This window comes from Euprymna scolopes, chromosome 1 (assembly GCF_053919585.1).
Source record: "Euprymna scolopes isolate OS-2025 chromosome 1, ASM5391958v1, whole genome shotgun sequence".
Taxonomy (NCBI): Eukaryota; Metazoa; Mollusca; class Cephalopoda; order Sepiida; family Sepiolidae; genus Euprymna; species Euprymna scolopes.
Window position 1 is genome coordinate 25,026,357 of NC_136482.1, and position 18,650 is coordinate 25,045,006.

The 18,650-nt window shown below is 33.7% G+C and overlaps 1 protein-coding gene across 1 annotated transcript in view; it reads right to left on the reverse strand.

The window, feature by feature from the left end:
- The window catches only part of LOC145287829 (acyl-CoA dehydrogenase family member 10-like), a 116,429-nt gene that overhangs the window by 96,910 nt on the left and 869 nt on the right, over positions 1-18,650 (reverse strand). The window lies entirely within an intron of this gene.

The window sequence follows — 18,650 nt, forward strand, 5'->3', positions numbered from 1 at the left end:
CCCCTAACAACAAATGTTAATCTACTTTTTCTTTTGTTTTTGGCCTAATACGTTAAACTTTTGGCCTAATATGTTAAAAAAAAATTTTATATGGCATAACCCAGCATAGTATAAACACCCCCAACCTCCTCATTTTAAGCACGACTTCCGAGGTTGGAGGTGTTTATTCCAAAAGCTGTTTTTCTACATTCTTCTTTCTTTGTGTTCATCAAAACAAACAACCTACTGTAATAGATTCATAAACTTTACTATTTTTTATTTATTTCTTGTCAGTGGCAACTGATTTTTTGTTTTTTTTATTAAAGTTCTGTTTCTTTGAATTAGCGACCAATATTGGTTCTGTTTGTGTATGAAAAGTCCAAAAAGAATATAATGAATTTTCAAAGAGAAAAAATAATCTATATATATAAAAGCGAAAATGTATGTATTTATGTATGTATGTATGCTTTTCCTCGATGTCCACAAAAGGCTTCTTTCAGAGAAGCGCTCGCTCGCTTCACAACTTAAAACTTTTTATATTATCTATAAATTGTAATATCTCACACTTAACCACGGAGCTCGCCTGTCTATTTAATTTTATTGACTTTCAAACGTTAATTATTCGACATTTCCCGCATCGGCACGCGTTACATTCGGTTTTCGGTATAAACAAAAAGCGAAACTCGACTCTAATCACTGGCCGAAAGTCAGTGGTCTCTAGAGAGCTAAGTAACGTTTGGTCAATGTCGACTTCATCATATCAGACAGTAGCTTTCATTTCGAGACGAGACGCTCTCATTATAATCAGGGAGCGGGTTTTTAAAAACAAACAAACCAATTTATTGACCTCATTAAAAACTGTCCCGCACAAAATGCTAACTGCTGAATACCTATCGCCATCACGTCAATCAAAAACGCGCACCTGTTTTTTTTTTGTTTTTTTTCACACTTTACTATTTTCCAACTGCGTGTTGTCAAGGCTTCATTTTTTTTTCATGGGCACCTGTTTTTCTTCGGGTTTTTTTCACACACACCTACAAACACCCGGGCAACGCCGGGTACCCCTCGTTAGTGAATATATAAATAAAAAAATAAGTGAACATTATTTATCAAACTGCAGCATATACATTTTGTGCAAACATCGTCCTCCGCTTGTAGATGATCAGAATGAGGAAAGAAAGTTTTATATCCTAATAAATTAGTTAAGGAGTACTTCTTTCGATATATATTTATGTATGCGTGTATGTATATATATATATATCTGTTTAAAAAATTTGGATTACCAAACTCCTGTCAGTTTTTTTGTCTACAGACATGAAATTTAATATATAGGGTATTCAAACCCATGCGAAACTTTATATTTGGGTTTTAGCCAGGAAAAATTGATGCAAAAGTGTGAAAATTAAAAAAATGGAATTTGCCAGGTTTAGATCAAATGACAGCATTACGAATATGCATGTCTAGTGTAATAACTATTGGTTCATGTTTTAATTTTTAGCCTTGCAGCAAACATGTCTTCATAGCTCAGACATTAATGTCAAAAGGAAAAAAAATTGTAAACTAAACGTTTTGGTTTCGATTCTTGGTGGTGATGCACAAGTCATTTTTTTTAACTTTTTAAAATCATTACTATATATTGGGTCCAATATAATATAATAATAAATACGAAATCTGCATGAATCAAAATATTATATTTAAGCATATTTTATGATTGGGCAATGCTGGGCGGCCTGTTAGTATTTTATAAATGCATATAACTCCCACCAACTTCAGAGAGTTTATATTTCTTCGTCAATCCCATTGTCGACTAGACGATTAAAGAGCACGATAATTAAGTTCAAATTAGAGGACTCTTTAAGAGTTGCATTCAGTCCAACATCTTGTTAGCAACTGACTGTAGTCAAAATTCCGGCCAAAGTTGCAGTCCCTGTCTTCCGGCAGAAATTATATCAACCAATCAGGAATCCTGTGTTATCCATGTTATTTCTGACAATCATTTCATAAAAAAAAAGTGACCCGAATCTGAAAGTGGCTGCTAATCTTATTTTAAGCTTCAAAATCACAACCAAGTTGAGGCAAAATTGTTTATCTTGAAAAGCCTGCATGTTTGTATAAAAGTGACGTAAAATAAATTTTCTTGCCTTTGGTAACAGTTATTTGTTATCTATTTGTTTAATTTTTTCACCTCTTTATTTTTTGTTAACTATACTGTACAATTGCCTGATATTTTCTAAACAAAAAATAATTCCTACTTTTATTTTGTTTATAGCTTATTTCTAGTTGGGGTGTTTTTCCTCAGTCCCAGCTCTTTCTCCTTTCCTAACCTTGTGTCACATTTTTCCGGTGTAAAAATTTGGTCCCGTTTTGTTTTACTTATGTTCAGCCCTAACAAGGTATGTTGCCACTTGGATGCAAGGGGTAACTATTTGAAACCATACCTAGGAAAGAGTAATAAGATGTTGGTTTACATTACATTTAAACTTCTGCATATCAGTACAGTCAGGGAAGCAGGTAACAGAAAGGGAATTGCAAAGTCTACCTGTTCTGAAATTTAGGGACATCAACAGTGAAGAGGTGAGATTTTGCTGGACCTAAGCAGGTTTGTCGGGGATATGTACTTCTACGGGGCACAAGTGCAACAAGTTCATCATAGTATATTCAATTAAAATATTTGTAAAACAGGCACAGAGATCAACACTGCAACGATGGGACAGGGGTTGGAGCTTAGTTGACAAAGTGAGACCTATTAGATTGAAAACTCTCTTTTGGATGCTATCCAAGAGGGAGAGGCTAGATGCACTAGCCCAGATGTGGCAACAATACTCCATGAACCAAAGTGTTATAAAACTAAAATAAATTTATGTTTCTGAATTTTTTTAGATGAAGATTAATGACTTGTATTATTTATATTACTCGGACTACTGTTCTCATCTTTGTTGTTATTCTCTCAACGTTTCAACTGATGTAACTTCCAACCTTCTTTAGATGTATCTTGACAATGGCGCTTATTGGTGTGGTCCTGGATATGACCTTAAACTATATCCGATGGTGAGGCCCCAGCTTGCGGGCTTTGGGGAGTGTGGAGCCACCCTTTAATTGCCATTGCTCCCAGGTCCACTCTCACCCGAAGTGGTAGTACCTGTTAGAGTCCCAACTATGGATTAAATAGAAACTGCCTTGAAAAAGCAAATATACTCTATTAAAAAAATTTTCTTCAAAATAACTGGATTTGCCATTAAATTACCTGAAAAGGGTTGATATGCCATAAAACAAAAACAACCAACCAACTTATTGGTGAATGCTAAAAAGAATAGTTTTGTTTTTATTTGTTTTAATCCAGAGTCTATGCCATTGTTGAGGTGGCACGTTTTCTCTTGATTCTGTGTTTTGTGCAGTTATAGGAGATCAACCCTCCCAGGCTTTTCCTTCTCACCTTTTGAAGTGGGGTTAGTTTATTGATAATTGCCAGAGATACTCCTACTGAGGAATACTTATCGCTTTTCAAATCCCATAATCCTGAACTTGTGTCACATCTTCCAACAGAGGGCGATAAACGTATAGCTTATTGCTGCCAAACAGAAAAAGGATACTATGGCTACAAAATTTAGCTACGATGAATTCTGGAGGATTGCCTTAGAAGAATGGCCAGCAGAAGTCGAGTTAAGCATGAAGTGAACGTATTCATAAACACAAAGAAAATATGAAGAAGCTTTGGCTTCCACAGATTCCAATCGATTATTTAAAGACAGAGAAAGTACCAACCAAGAATAAGCTTTGTAACACTACGTAATAAGCTCAAGTTTTACATAGATAATTTGGCATAATATGTCTGGTAGCAAGATAGGAGGAAGAGAAATTGATATCACCCAGAATAAGGTGAAGGACAAACTGACGTGAAAATCTTTATAGAAGTCATGTACAGTAAGCTTGCTAGCTTAAAATGACTGCAACAAGCTAAAAATAATTGTCATTACTCTCTCTCTCTCTCACACACACACACACACACACACACACACACACACAATTTTTCTAATAAATATTAACAATTATTTTTATACCTATAGACATTACTTATGCAATCATTAATGTAGGAAGTGATAATTATTTCTGGTCAGGAGATTTGAACCCAGTCACAAAGTCCCCCTTGACTATGTAGACTAGCATCTTACCTCAAGGCTGCCAGCTATTAACACAATAATTGATGGAAATTAAGTGCCTATAAATGCTGCATTAATATACATAGTAAATAATCAGAGAGTATTCAATGACCAGAATTCAGAATGTTGTATTTGTGCTAAAATTGACTGGGGGTTTTTTTCTTAATTCTCTAAAGAGGGCTCAACTTTATTCTCTTAAAAGGGTTTTATAACTGTAATATTTTTTAAATGCATATTATTTTTATACCTACAGACTAATACATATCTATATATAAAAATTAAATATATAATATATATATAAAAATATGTACTGGATTTGGCTTAAAATTGGGATAAGCATTCTAGACACAAGGTTTAGTATCATTGTAAAGGATTGGCATGTTATATAGCCGTGTTTAACCGGTGTATACATACGTGCATATATAACTTGTCTCTGTGATGTATGTATGTGTATCCGGATAATATAGTGTCTTTGTGATGCATATGTATACATGTCAACTGAAATACAAGAAAACTAACATGTTGCATAGCAGTTGATGTACATATAATGGTATATATATATATGTGTGTGTGTGTGTCAACTTGTATGTATAATGTTTTGTTTTTTTTATTTTACTTTTGTTAATTTGAAGAGATCAAGGGGCTCCTTCCTGGGGCTAACACTTGATTCTATTACAGTTTGAATTTATATCCAACGGCTCTTCTAAGAATAGACACTGTTCCCTTAATGGCTGTTATCTGTATTTCCTTGCAGCGTGGTGTGCTTGCAAGTGTGGGTGTTTACATATTAAAACATGGTTCACAACCAGGGCAGATAACATATGCAAGATAACATATTTCCACGACAAGTCTGTAGCACACCAAACAAAAGGGAAACATACCTTATCTTCTTGTTCCTTACTCTCTTAGTTGTTGCCAAGCTACAAGGAATACCATCTTCCTCCAACAGAACTCATAATGACCAAGTTATAAGTCACATAACTTTATTTCATGGTTGTAGCTTTTATTGGAGTTGTTTACATTTCTCTAGAGTCTTACGCCTTCAAGTGATTAAACTGAAGTCAGTCTTGACTTTGACTAACTCTGCTTGGTCTGTGTTGTGATAAACCATTTCTTTGTTCATTAACTAACATCACATAACAGGGTCAGTCTTTATTGTTTTGTTAAACTGTATTTTATGAACTAAAATTCCAACCCATTTTTTTTCTGATCTAAGTTTTAACCGTTATATTTTATTGTCTTAAACTATTTTTATCTAACACATTTTTTTGCAGTCGAAAGCATCCATCCCAATACATTCCATTTGCTATCAAAATATTTCATTTCAATAACAACACTTGCAGCACCCCTATCGCCATCTCTCGCTTCTCAGGAATCCAATATTCAATAATGCATTCAAATCCTATAATATTAACTTACCAATGGCGTGGGTAAAATAACACATACCACACCACAAAATCATATCTGAAACAGAAATTACACAAAACCACCTCCCAGATATTTAGCAACAAAGTAAAATTAGTGGTCACGTGAGATGATCTCAACTACATCCACCACACCTCATTCAATCAAAACCCTTTTCTAGAGCCAATAAAATATTTTTTAAGCTTAGATTTTCGCCTAGAAAATCAATTAAAAAGAATCAACACACAATTAACAAGAGCATTATGTTTTCGTCTCTCTGCCCTTTGGGAAAATGATATTTCTTAACTCACACAAACACATCCATACACTTACGTACACTAATGCAAAGGAATATGCACTCACACGAATGCCCTTACACACTCATAAAATAGAGACACGAACACATACATTTTATTTCTCGCAATATTTTTAACAGAACTTTATGAAATGTACACATGTCCATAGATAACTATTTTATCTATAAATAAATATATAGATATTATTTGTACACGTCCATAAAAATAAAAATAAGTAATGTGTATGGGAGGAAACCATTCTATGTAATGGGAGATAACTCTCCAAGGCTTAAGGGAGCTGAGTAATAGCAGTAATAAAGATTATCCCTAAAATATAATGAAAAACAATATTCCATCATAAATTGTAATTTTGTATATAAATATATTGTGTTCTTTAAATGTTTTCTTCTCGTTCAATATTCATGTTTTTATCTGCTTGTAATCATTTTTCTAACGTTTTTATAACAATTTAAATGTAAGCGTAGATCTTTGCAGTTTCCCAAAAATAAACATCAGTCAATATTCATAAATGACCTCCCTGACAAAATTGTCTGAGATGGGTATATATGCTGATGACACCACGCTCTATAACAGACATGACAGGAAAACAAATGAACACATATCTAAAGAAATGGCAGAAACATAAGAGGATAACCTTCAATCTGTAGTGGAATGGGGACAAAAATGGATGGTCACATTCAATGCTGCCAAGACTAAACTGGTTTTTTTCAATCACTACAAGAAACCTTCTCTACCACCAATAGAAATGGCCAAAGACTTTATCTGAAAGTACATCTTTTAAACTCCTCGGCCTAACGTTCATAGGAAACATGAGTTGGAACAATTATATTGAGAGCATTGCCAGGACTGCTGTGAAAAAGGTAGGTTCTCTCTACTGTGCTGGACAACTACTAACACCCAAAAGTACTCTGTACCTCTATAAGGCCACCATTCGCCCATGTATGGAGTATTGTTGTCATATTTAGGCTAGTGCATCTGCTACTAGTCTCTCGCTCCTAAACAAGGTTCAAAACAGAGTCGCCAACTTAATAGGTCTTGAACTGTCATCTAAGTTTCAGCCTCTGTCCCATCAACGAAATGTAGCATCCCTCTGCCTGTTCTACAAGTACTTTAACAGTGAATGCTCCGATGAATTGCAAGCACTTGTACCCCCTCGACGTAAATACCCCCGACAAACCCAACAAGCAGCAAAATCCCACCCCTTCATAGTTGAGATCCCTAGATGTAAGAGAGCCTGGTTCCCCAAGTGTACTGACATGCAGAAGTTCAAGTGTAATGTGAACCGACATCTTGCTGCCCAACTCCCCATATAATACTCCTGTAGCTTATGTCCCTGATAGTAGCCCCCTACATCAAAGTGGCAATGTGCCTTGTTTGGGGTGAAAATGTAATAAAAAAATAAATAAATAAAAAATATAGATTCCATGCTGCTACAATGATTGATTTTATTCTTCATAAGGGGCATAAAAGTGGTGCAAGGGAATTTATTTTTATTAGTGAATGCTTTTACTTGATAAAAATATTTTTAGTATTCAATTTTTCAAATAGTCGATTTAGTATTTCAATCAAACTGGCATATGTATTTTTTTTTAATGTATATTCCATAGATTTTTTGTTTTATTTTTCTTGAGTACTTTCAATTTGATTCATTCAATAATAATTTAGCTGGGTTAGTTTTGGTGTCTTCACTGTTTCATTATTTTTAAGGCTAAGGTTTGTTTGAATCAGAGTACAAAATGTTATTTTTTAAACATTGAAGTAAAATTCTAAACTTTGATAAGCATAAGAGCACTAGAGATAAACTGTGTACAGCAGGTACAATTAAGACAGATAACGATTTGGGGTTTCGAACTCTTATCACTACCAAGTTTACTTTCACAATCACAAACACATGAAATTTCAAAATGTTTGAAAAATAATATTTGATTTGATTTTTTGAAGCCTCTTTTCCAACAGAAGGGTAGGCATGCATTTTCTATATTATACATAAGGTCAGAATGAATAAAGAAGAATGATGAAGAAAAATGTATATATTAGTGGCCTGGCAAGGCCACAGAAGAGCTAACTGGAGCAGCAACCTGAACTTGCCTGCCAGATCAATTTATATACAAATGTAGGCAAATTTGGGCATATTTTATTGGTTTTAAAATATCGATTCTTTTTTTAGTAATTGTCATAAAATTAACCATGGAATAAAAATCCTGCAAATTTCCATGTAGTTTCGTTCCATAGAACCAAACATATGAATATTTCAATATTCAATTTGGCTAAAAGCATAGATATATTTATATATACAGGGTGCCCAAAAAGTCACTGAAGAGCTGAAAATCTTTGTCATTTTACCATTAATAATTATTTTTTTCTTCATTTCAGATATTTTACAGATAATTAATTTTGAAATTAATTATGGATAAGTATAGCATTGAACAACGTACACAAGTTGTGAAATTGTTTTGACTCAAAGAGCTGATCGACGGTATTTTCATGTAAAAGATAGCCCAAGTCACAACATAATTTTTTTTATGGAGATATCTTAAAGAAAGAGTCTATGTTAACAAACCCTAAATCCTGCAAGAATTGAAGGAAAACATTAGGAAAGAAATAAGGGAGTTAAATAGCAATCCAGAGATTCTGCAATCTGTCATATCTTGGAAAGAACACAAATATGCAAAGCTGAAAATGGGCACCATTTAAGATGTTATTTTTCATAAATAAATATTCTTTGAATTTTGCATCGTTTTTTGTTTTTTTGTTTGTTTTTTTTAATCTCCCCATGTCTTAATCAGATCGTGTTAAAATTACAGAAAGATATCAAAAATAAAGAATCTATTTACATTTAAAACTTTTCAGTAACTTTTTGGACACCCTGTGTAAATATATATATTTCCCCAAAACCTTTGCCCCTGATAGAGGGGAGACTAAAACTTGCTGCTATAGTTTGAAATTATCTAAAATAATAGTAAGAGGAGACTTGATTCTAAATATTTCTCATGTGTTAAAGTAGGGTACGATTATGAATATCTCCAGTATCAAATAAGCCTTATACACTGTAATTTACTTTATGTATGAAAACCAAAGAGGGGAGATATAGCATATGAGAACTATTTGGAATCAAGTCTTCTCTTTGTTATTTCAAATCATTTGAAACCATAGCAGCAAGTTTTAGTCTCCCCTCCATCAAGGTCAGAGGTTTTGTGGAAATATCAGATATTTTGTAATTCATACGCAAAACTAGGAAAATAAATGATTATGATTGAAACGTTGGTAAAGGTGCAGTATCTTTCCACCCTAAAAAATTTCGATACATTTAAAATTCCAGAAAACAAGTAGTTTCCACAATATGAAAAATTTATAGTTTCAAAAGGTGGGGGATCACTTTTCTATAATAATTTAATGTAAAATAGACACCCATTTTATAGCTACCTTTGGTGGGGTAGGGGGCGTTTTTAGTGGTAATTTTAAAGGATTTTTTGAGAGTGGAAAGATACTGCACCTTTACCGAAACATTTTATGGCTGTAAAAAGTGGCAAAAATAGGCTCTGGATGATGGATGATCCCCTTAATGTGCGACCTTAATGGCAAATGTCACATAGCCCACTACACAATTCAGGTTATTAGTTGATCATTAGTCACTGAGATTTCGAACTTACAAAAATTGCAAAAAAAAGGTATTATATCTCTCTCTCTCTCTCTATATATATATATATACATACACACACACTCGTAGCCAAATTGAATATTTAAATACTCATATCTTTGGTTCTATGGGACAAAACTACACGCAAATCTGCAGGCTTTTGAAGATTAATTGGTAAAAAAGAATCTATATTTTCAAATCAATAAAATATGCCCAAATTTGCTTACATTTGTATATATATACTGTCCTGGCAAGTCCGCTTTAGTTTTGCTCCTTTGAATTTTGCTTAGGTTTTTTTTTTGCTTGCCAGGCCACTAATATATATATATATATATATATATATATATATATATATATATATATATATATATTTACAGCAATGGTAAGAGGGACATAAGAAAAATAATACAGAAAAGGGAGTCATGGCCTCTGTTTGGTCTTGAGAGATAATAGATATACCCTGTAAGGGTGGATGCATGTGTAAATGTGAAGCAAGGGTTGCACAATCCTGAACCATAGGGAGTGCAAATTACAGATATACCTATTAATACTTATGGTAACTCTACATAAATTTCCCGTATAAAAAACAAACACTTCCACAAGAAACTCTTGATCTAGTCTAAAGTTTCTATGAAAATGCTGGAAAAAAAAAAGCATTGGTAAAAATGTGCACAAACAAAAGTAAATGGTTCTGTGCAACCTATCAGAATTGCACAGCGCATTCAGAGACAGATGTATAAAAATAATGTTGAAAAAAAAAAAAGAATTTTCAACATGAGGTTAGAATAAGGAGGAAGTGAAAAATTTCATTATAAGTTAGAAAAACTATACTGAAATTAGATCCAATGTTCAGTCAATTTTTCTTTTCTGCATTCTTTCTTTTCCTATTATATTGAAGCAGCTACCAGAAGAGATAATCGGAGGGAGAGAATTTTTTTTTTTATTATTATTTATTTATTTTTTATTTATTTATTTTTTTGATAAATATGATTATTTCGCCGTTAAATTTTTTTTTTCTTGTTTAAAAACATACTGGATGAAGTTGCATAATTTTTGGCATCCTATCTTTTAAAAATCTAACCTATAAGTATATAACATTTTTGTACCATTCTTTTTATTTTCTGGGAGTCAAACTGGATAAGCTCTAGTATTACTGATCACCTAGTTTTTATCACATAGCATAGGACGAGTAACCAATTTTTTTTTTTTTAATTTAAACATAGTGATTAATTTGGAAACAAAAAAGTGGTTACATACTTTGTTTTATTTCTTCTATTGTGTTATCCATGCACCCAGGCAAAGGCAGATAGCCTTGTCAGTTTTATATTAAACAAAAATGTTATAAACGAAAAAAAAATCTATATAAAACGGAAAACATGACACACTTGCAGCCAATGGCAAGGTTTTAATGATTAAGTAGTTTTCTGGATTAACTCCAAATAGTCTAGTCGCAGTATTAAGTTGTCTACAAGATAAAAGATTTTTTTTTTTTTTTTTTCATAAGTTTTTATTATTATTTTGATTATAGCACAGTAAAGTTTATAAGGTGCTGGTGTAGATGGGTAATCTTTTAAAGCAACGCATTTCAGGTGAAAACATTATGTACTTATACGTCATGTCGAAATTAGTATAAATTCAAAATATTACAAAAAGTGATCCAGTAAAAGATGTGTTTGATTTATTTTTTTACAAAAAAAACAAAAAAAAAATCGTCCACAATTACATTGTTTAAAAATGGTTGACCCTTACTTTAAGTCAATTTAAATCAAGAGGGATAGTCTGTCATACTGAATTGGTCACACAGCTCTTTCAAATTAAAACGTATGATAAAACTTGATAAATTCGATTTTTATTTGTATTTTTCTGCAGAATCATTTTAGTAATTTTTTTTTTTACTTATACTAATTTCAACATGACACATAAATACGTAATAATGTTTTCACCCGAAATGTATTGGTTTAAAAGATCACCAATCTACAGAAAGTTAATAAATTTTAAACCTTAGCAATGAAAAATATAAGTCAATTAGATTATTATACATCAAACAATGACATAAACTATCACACTGTGCATAACAAACAACATGACTAGGACATCAGCTGTTTGGTTTTTATTTCGAGTTTAAAAATATTTCATGAATAAATAAAATGTCATTGCATTTCTACTGTTATTAAGGAATGGATTTTTAGTAAAATAGAAAATATCCACTTCATAATGGCTGCTGTATCTCAAATTGGAAATTGCAAATCAGTGTTAATAATCAGAAAAGGTCCCCAATTATTTTAGGACGCATAGTTTTTGACAGAATTTAATGCTCCCTATCTTGGGTTGAGCAAATTGGTAAGTGATATACAAACTGCCATTAGCATATTAAGCGATGCTTTTTGTGTAAACAAATTGAGCTTGGCCATTTGGACAAAGTCAAAACATGTTAATTCACTGCCCGGCATAGCAGCAGTCAAATAGCATAACCGTTAGAAGCACCGACTGTCGTTTGGGTGGTTGAGTTTTGATCCTGGCTTGAGGTAGTTGCTTGTCTAGTCGCACTGATGAGCTGTGATAAAGCGAAATAGTACTGTATGTGGATGACTATATAAATATATATATAAATGGAAATTTCTTCAACAGAGAGAAAAGACTCTTGAAGACATGAAACCTGCAAGTCAGAATATTGTTCTTGATTCAATTCAGCATTGCAGAAAACATTGTGTTTAAAATTTGCTTCACAGCTGGTAGTTGGCCTCCATGGTAATCCTTCTTGACCGAGGCAGGTCAAGAATTAAATAGATTTGCGATTTAACATATCGCAACAAAGTGGAAAGTTCACATAAGAGTTCATTTAAGTTTCCCAAACTGTGAAATAATTCAAAGGTCCCATTTAAGGGTATTGCCACAGAATTCATGAGTAGCTAAGAATGATTATGTGAAGAGAGGGAGCAGAAAATATCATCCCATTCAATTCTCATTGAGACAAGATAAGGTATGTCTTGTTTGAACAAATATAAAACTGCAAACTTATATTGACGCATTTGCAAATGAAATGAGGCACCTTCACGCATGCGTAAAGGAAATCTCCACCAAGAAGCTCAACTCATATCAGCTATTGCAATATACCGGAAGTAATGCAAATTTCAACAAGATATATAAATGTGACCATGTCTGTCTATGAGGAATGGTCTCTACCAAACTACTCTGTCAATTTGTGGCCTACAAATTTGAAATTTGATATATAGGGAATTCAGACCTGTGAAACAAATTCAGTTTGATTTTTAGCCGGTAAAAATAGCTGCTAAGAGTCAAAACTGAATAAATTGGAACTTGGCAGGCGTAAGTCAACATAAACTGCTTTTCTATGCATGCGCAAATGTACGTTTATACGTTAATGTTGATTAATTTTTTAGAGTTTTGATATCCATCTTTGGCGGCTCAGATCGTAACAAATAAACAGGAGTGCTAGATGTTTTTGTTTTGATTCTAGCTGAGGGCACCCAAGTCATTTTTTTTTAACTCTTGAAATCACTACTATATATTGAGTAAAATATAATAATCATTCGCTCTATAATAATAAATATGAAATCTGCATGAATTAAGATATCATAGTTAAGCGTTTTATGAGCAGACCACGTTGAGTGGCCACTAATATATATTGATTACAATATCGAGAATACAATAATTGATAGAGAATTGGCTCAATAAATACGAAATTTTCATAAATTAAAATATATTCAATCGTATTTTATGATGAGGTAATACCAAGCAGCTTGATAGTCATATCTAAAACAAAAGTTTGCATTTATTATTTCTTAAAGGTTTGTTATTTTGAAATATAATTATATCTGTTTAATTATTAATGGTTCTTCTACAGAATTTGGACCCAAAAGTTTTTTTTTTGTTTTATTTATTTTTTTTTTTTTTTTGAGGAGGATGGAACTTTACTTTAACTACAACTCAACACTCACTTTTAAATTGATGACTTTTGGGTTTTCGGGTTAGCTGAAAACGAATACCCCATTCAAATTTGTGGCAGACAAGTAGTTTCCTGAAAATTAAGACATTTTTTTTTCCAATGTATTATTTGATGAATTTCGATACCCGTCACCATTCATAACATGGGGATGTGGGGGGAACTGTAATACACATGCGCATTAGTACTTGTTCGGTTGGGAAAAAAACATGGTTGCCAGTGAAAACAAAGGATTACATTGGATAATAAAGGTCTTAATATCCAGAAAATTACTTGTCTGTCATAAATTTAAATGTGATATTCGTTTTCAACATACTCGAAAACTCATACAAGTCAGCAATTTAATGGTGAATGTTGAGTTGTATTTAAAGTAAAAAAAAATAACTTTTTTTTTTACTTCAACTTAAGTCTTAGGTTTAATTGGAAGTCGAGCCTATTTGGTTCAAATTCTGTAAAAGAACCTCATTAATAATCAAACTATTTGAAAATATTTTCAAAATAAAATAAAAATATTCTAATTATTACAAATAAATAGTTTGATTTGATTATTTGTTAATAAATATTGTTTTAATTCCAATCATAAAAAGTTTGATTTTATTATTTATTAATAATTAAACGATTTGGTGAAAAATTATTTGTCAAAAAAAGAAAAATTCTATTTCAGACAAGGCTGCCATTATGAATTGGGTACTTTCTAATATTCAATAAATTTTATTATAAGTAATTTAAATCCATTCCCAACTGGTTTCAATGCACTAGTTTCAACTTTAAATGAAGAACAACTTTCAGTTGCCCTCAAGAACAAACAGCTGTGCATAAACTATTACCCTCTCTCTTTACGGGGAAGGAGAATTTTTGGCATTTATTGGAGGAGTTTTAATGTTTTATTTTCGACTTTTGAGCAACTATCGTCTAATGTTAGCCATTTGTTTGTCTTCTAACTTAAGATGCAACACTATTTTAATTTCAAAGTAAATAAACAGTTTAAAATAAGTTAACACGCAAAAAACTTATCCATGTAGGTAGAAGAGTAGCTTTGTTGCGGGGCCGGTCGTCCGGAGACAATCGACCCAATAACTAACAAGGTAGACACAGGCAAAAAGTAAACAGCAAAAAGGCAAAGAAGAATGACAGACACAGGTTGTTTGGTTAAAGACGAAGGTTCGCCTTTTATTTGCAAAGGAAGCAAAAAAATCGTATGATCTGGATGCTGGTCGCCTGGAAGGTCGCATGTCACCGGAGGCTAAGGTCTGGAGGTCTGGAACAGGTACTCTAGACGTAGCATAGTTCAGGGTTGCTCGCTGGATCTGGAACGACCGGCTGGACGTCAGGGCAATCCAGAACAGAGGGTGGACACTGAGAACGCGGGAGTCAGTGTTAAGGAATGGACGACACTGAGAACGTAGGGGTCAGTGTTAAGGAACGGACGACACTGAGAATGTAGTGGTCAGTGTTAAGGAACGGATGATCAGTAGGGAGCCAGGTGCGAGTGAGGTTGCAGACCGGAGGAACAAGGTGCGAGCGAGGTAGCAAACCAGAGGTGCAAGGTGCAAGAAACGTTGCAGGCAGGAGGGGCGAGGTGCAAGTGAGGTTGCAGGAAAGATGCAGGAGGAAGCTGGAGGTGCTGGAGCAAGTTGGAGGCACCAAAGGCTGAAAGGCTGAGGGAATGAGCAGGAAGCCGCTGGAGTAAGCTAGAAGCCCTGGAGACTGGGAGTGAAGTTTGCTGCTGGTGGGTCTCAGGAGGCAAGCAGTAGTGAATCGCATTAGTCAAAAAACTTATTAGCCCTGATAAGGGCTGGTTGTTTAGCCCTGATAAGGGCTGTTTGAACTGCTGCTGAGACGGCTGCTGTCACTGCTGCTGCTGGAATCCTTCAGTGCTGGTGGATTTGGTTGACGTGACTGGTAGTGTCAGTCGTCGCTTCGGGAGCCTCGTCCTATTGCCCGGCTGAGATGCCTGACTGGGCCGAAACAAGCTGTATTCATTTGGCCAGCATGATCTAGTGGTGTCACTCCCAATAAGACAAACAAACGACTCTAATTCCAGAACAAAATTTATGCAATCAATAGTAGATTGGGAGTTTGTTGATTCCATTCAAATTAATTTAGTCTAAAAGTAAAAGAGTCAATTGCCTGTTTTGTTTGATATATTTGAATTCCGATGTGCGTAGCAAAGTCGATGATAAAAAGAAAGGGAAGGTGAATGTATTCACTGAACCCAGATATATTCATACGTTTAGCTCGTGTTAGCCAATCGCGTTCTTTGTTTAAGGTAAGAGACGGCAAAGAGAACCGCGGGAGTGAAGAAAGAAAGAAAAAATGGAGGCGGTGATTTTGAAACCACAACAGTTTCTTGCCTTTGGTAATGTTTTTTTTGTTTTTAAACACTTTATCGTTTTGATGGCCAGCATTTTTGTTATTTACCTGAGTTTTAGAAGGAAATTAAAGACATGTAGAAAAACAAAGTCCTGGGTTGGAGCAATGTGTTATCATACTACATTACTATACCTTCATCTTTTCTGTCCTCGGTCAGTGAAAGAGAAATGGGTTTGTTTTACAGTCTACAGTGATTCGGAAAAGTGGTCAAAAACTGTCACAGTAACATATATTGGCTGAGTTTCTAACAGTACTTTGTATAACATTTTTATTTTTAAGTAATTTTCAAAACTTTAAAGTTTAGGAGCCAAATCACAGCCATTTTTCTTGCTCTCACATAACGCTAGACACTATATGTTTTCAAGCCGATTAAACGTTTTAGAGTGAACAAAACCACTAAAACCTTTTCCAGATATGTAAAAAAGTAATTTATCTCGCCTTTGACAACATTTATTTATGTATTTGAATTTTTGATCACTGTGGATTGCAAAACAAACTCAGAAATCTTTCTAGACTGGGGTAAGTCATATTTTTTTCTGAGCTAGATTTTGCCAACATTCAAAATCGACGTAGTGACTAATTCTGTCCCCGTTAGGAGGAAAAATGGAGAAGGGGGGAGAGGTTGAAAAATAAAGTAGGAACGGGTTCATTTTTAGGGGAAATTGGCTAAAGACCCGTCAAAACATTCAAAATCGTTAAACTGGGTAAAAATTGTATTCACTGCCCCACCCCTCACAACCACATATGATTTCAACAAAAAACAAGTGAAGCAATGCTTCACTTGTTTTTTGTTCACTGAAGCATGCATGGTCTCTCGTGACTGCACAGTAAACGAGGCATAAAAAATGACTAAGTTCAGCATTGCCCCCCCCCCTCATTTAGCCCTAAAAGTCCCCAGACGACATCAAATCCTGGTGAAAATGAACAAACGGAGCAGTTTTAGGCCTTAACATATGTAAATTTGAGTTCTGCAACATTCAAAACAAGAAATGACTGAGTGCATCATTTGCACCCCCAGCACCCACCATTTAGCCCCAAAAGTCCCCAAGGCCTTAACATATTTAAATCTGAATTCAGCGCCATGCAAAACTGCTAAATAGACAGACACAGAAAAATTTGGACAAATATGGTAAAATAGTCCCAAATTAGCTCTAAAAGAACACCTGGGGCACACCCAAGAGTTATTGCAAAGTATAGACAAACAAAATTATGTAGAAATCAGTTAGTTACAACTTTTCAGAAAGTTTTATAAAAATCAAAGACATCAATTTTTTTTTATAAGCACAAAAGTGTCAATTTTAGCCATGTTAACCCGAAAGCCATCCCTAGGGGACAACCGGAGTTTTCTCGGTTTACTCATATCATGTTTAATGTTTGTGCAAAATTTCAAAAAATTCCAAGGCGTAGTTTTTTTAGAAAAGTGCGGACGGACGAACGGACAACGGTGAATTTACAGGTCCACCCTCCTTTTGTCGGGGGGCCAATAAGATTTCGCACAATTACATGTGAACACGCTGAAAATACCTGGTATTTCTTTTTATTAATAAATGTTAGACTTTTAAGCGGGCGTTCACTTTACAATAAAACGAAATTCAGAGGACACCACATAACGTAGGACAGAACGAGTAACTATTTTATTTAAATTGAAATATATCGATCATTTTGAAAATACGGTACTTTTGAAAATACGGTGAAGTTTTTGGTTTAGTTGGACAAAAATCAAGGTACTCATGCTCTTTATGGACGTTGCTGAACTTATGTTATTATTTAAAGCCATTCTTAACATGAGGATGGGGAGCTTTGTTAACTCTTCTGTACTTTCACCTAACAATTTAATACACAAAAGGGTGCTAATGCACTTAGTGATCCGCGCTATTTCTTAATCGTATTTCCAAGTTTAATTAAAGAGAGTGATCCGGATCCGTGCTGAAATAAAAAACGTTATTATTTAAAAAGCCATTCTTAACATGGGGAGGGGAGGGTGTTTTGTACCTATTCTGTATTTTAACCTTACAATTGAATAAAAAAAAACATACCATAAAACTTAATTAAACGTGGAAATACGATTTCAAAAATAGCGCGGACCCGGACACTCTCTACATTAGCACCAGTTTTATGATATGTTTTTTTTATTATTATTATTTAATTGTAAGGTTAAAATACAGAATAGGTACAAAACACACACTCCTCCCCATGTTAAGAATGGCTTTTTAAATAATAACGATATTATTTCAGCACGGATCAATAAGTGCACTAGTACCAACAAAAGATACCGGAAAAATTGAATTTAACTTGAAAATTCTAGCTAGCGGTTCGTCGGTTCGTAGACTGCATAAGCACTGTTTGTTTGTTTGTTTAATTTTTCCACGTATTTCTAGGATGTTGAATTGAACACACAAAAATACATTTTTTTTCTTCTTCTTTTTATTCATGTTTACAACGGGTAATATTTTACCGAAATTTGATCCCTATCACTTATCCCCCCCCTCCAACAAATATGGTTAAGTTATAGTCGACAAATCGATTTTTTAATATATCGTTTTAAGCAAAAAGACAATATTACGTACTTAACTGTCATGTCGAAAATAATAATATATCAAAAAATTACGAAATTCAGCAAGAAATAAATTTCTACTCTATGATTAGTACTCATGCAGTGCACTTATTGATCCGTGCTGAAATAATAACGTTATTATTTAAAAAGCCATTCTTATCATGGGGAGGGGAGGGTGTTTTGTACCTATTCTGTACAATTGAATAAAAAAAATCATAAAACTTTAATTAAACTTGGGAATACGATTTAAAAAATAGCGCGGATC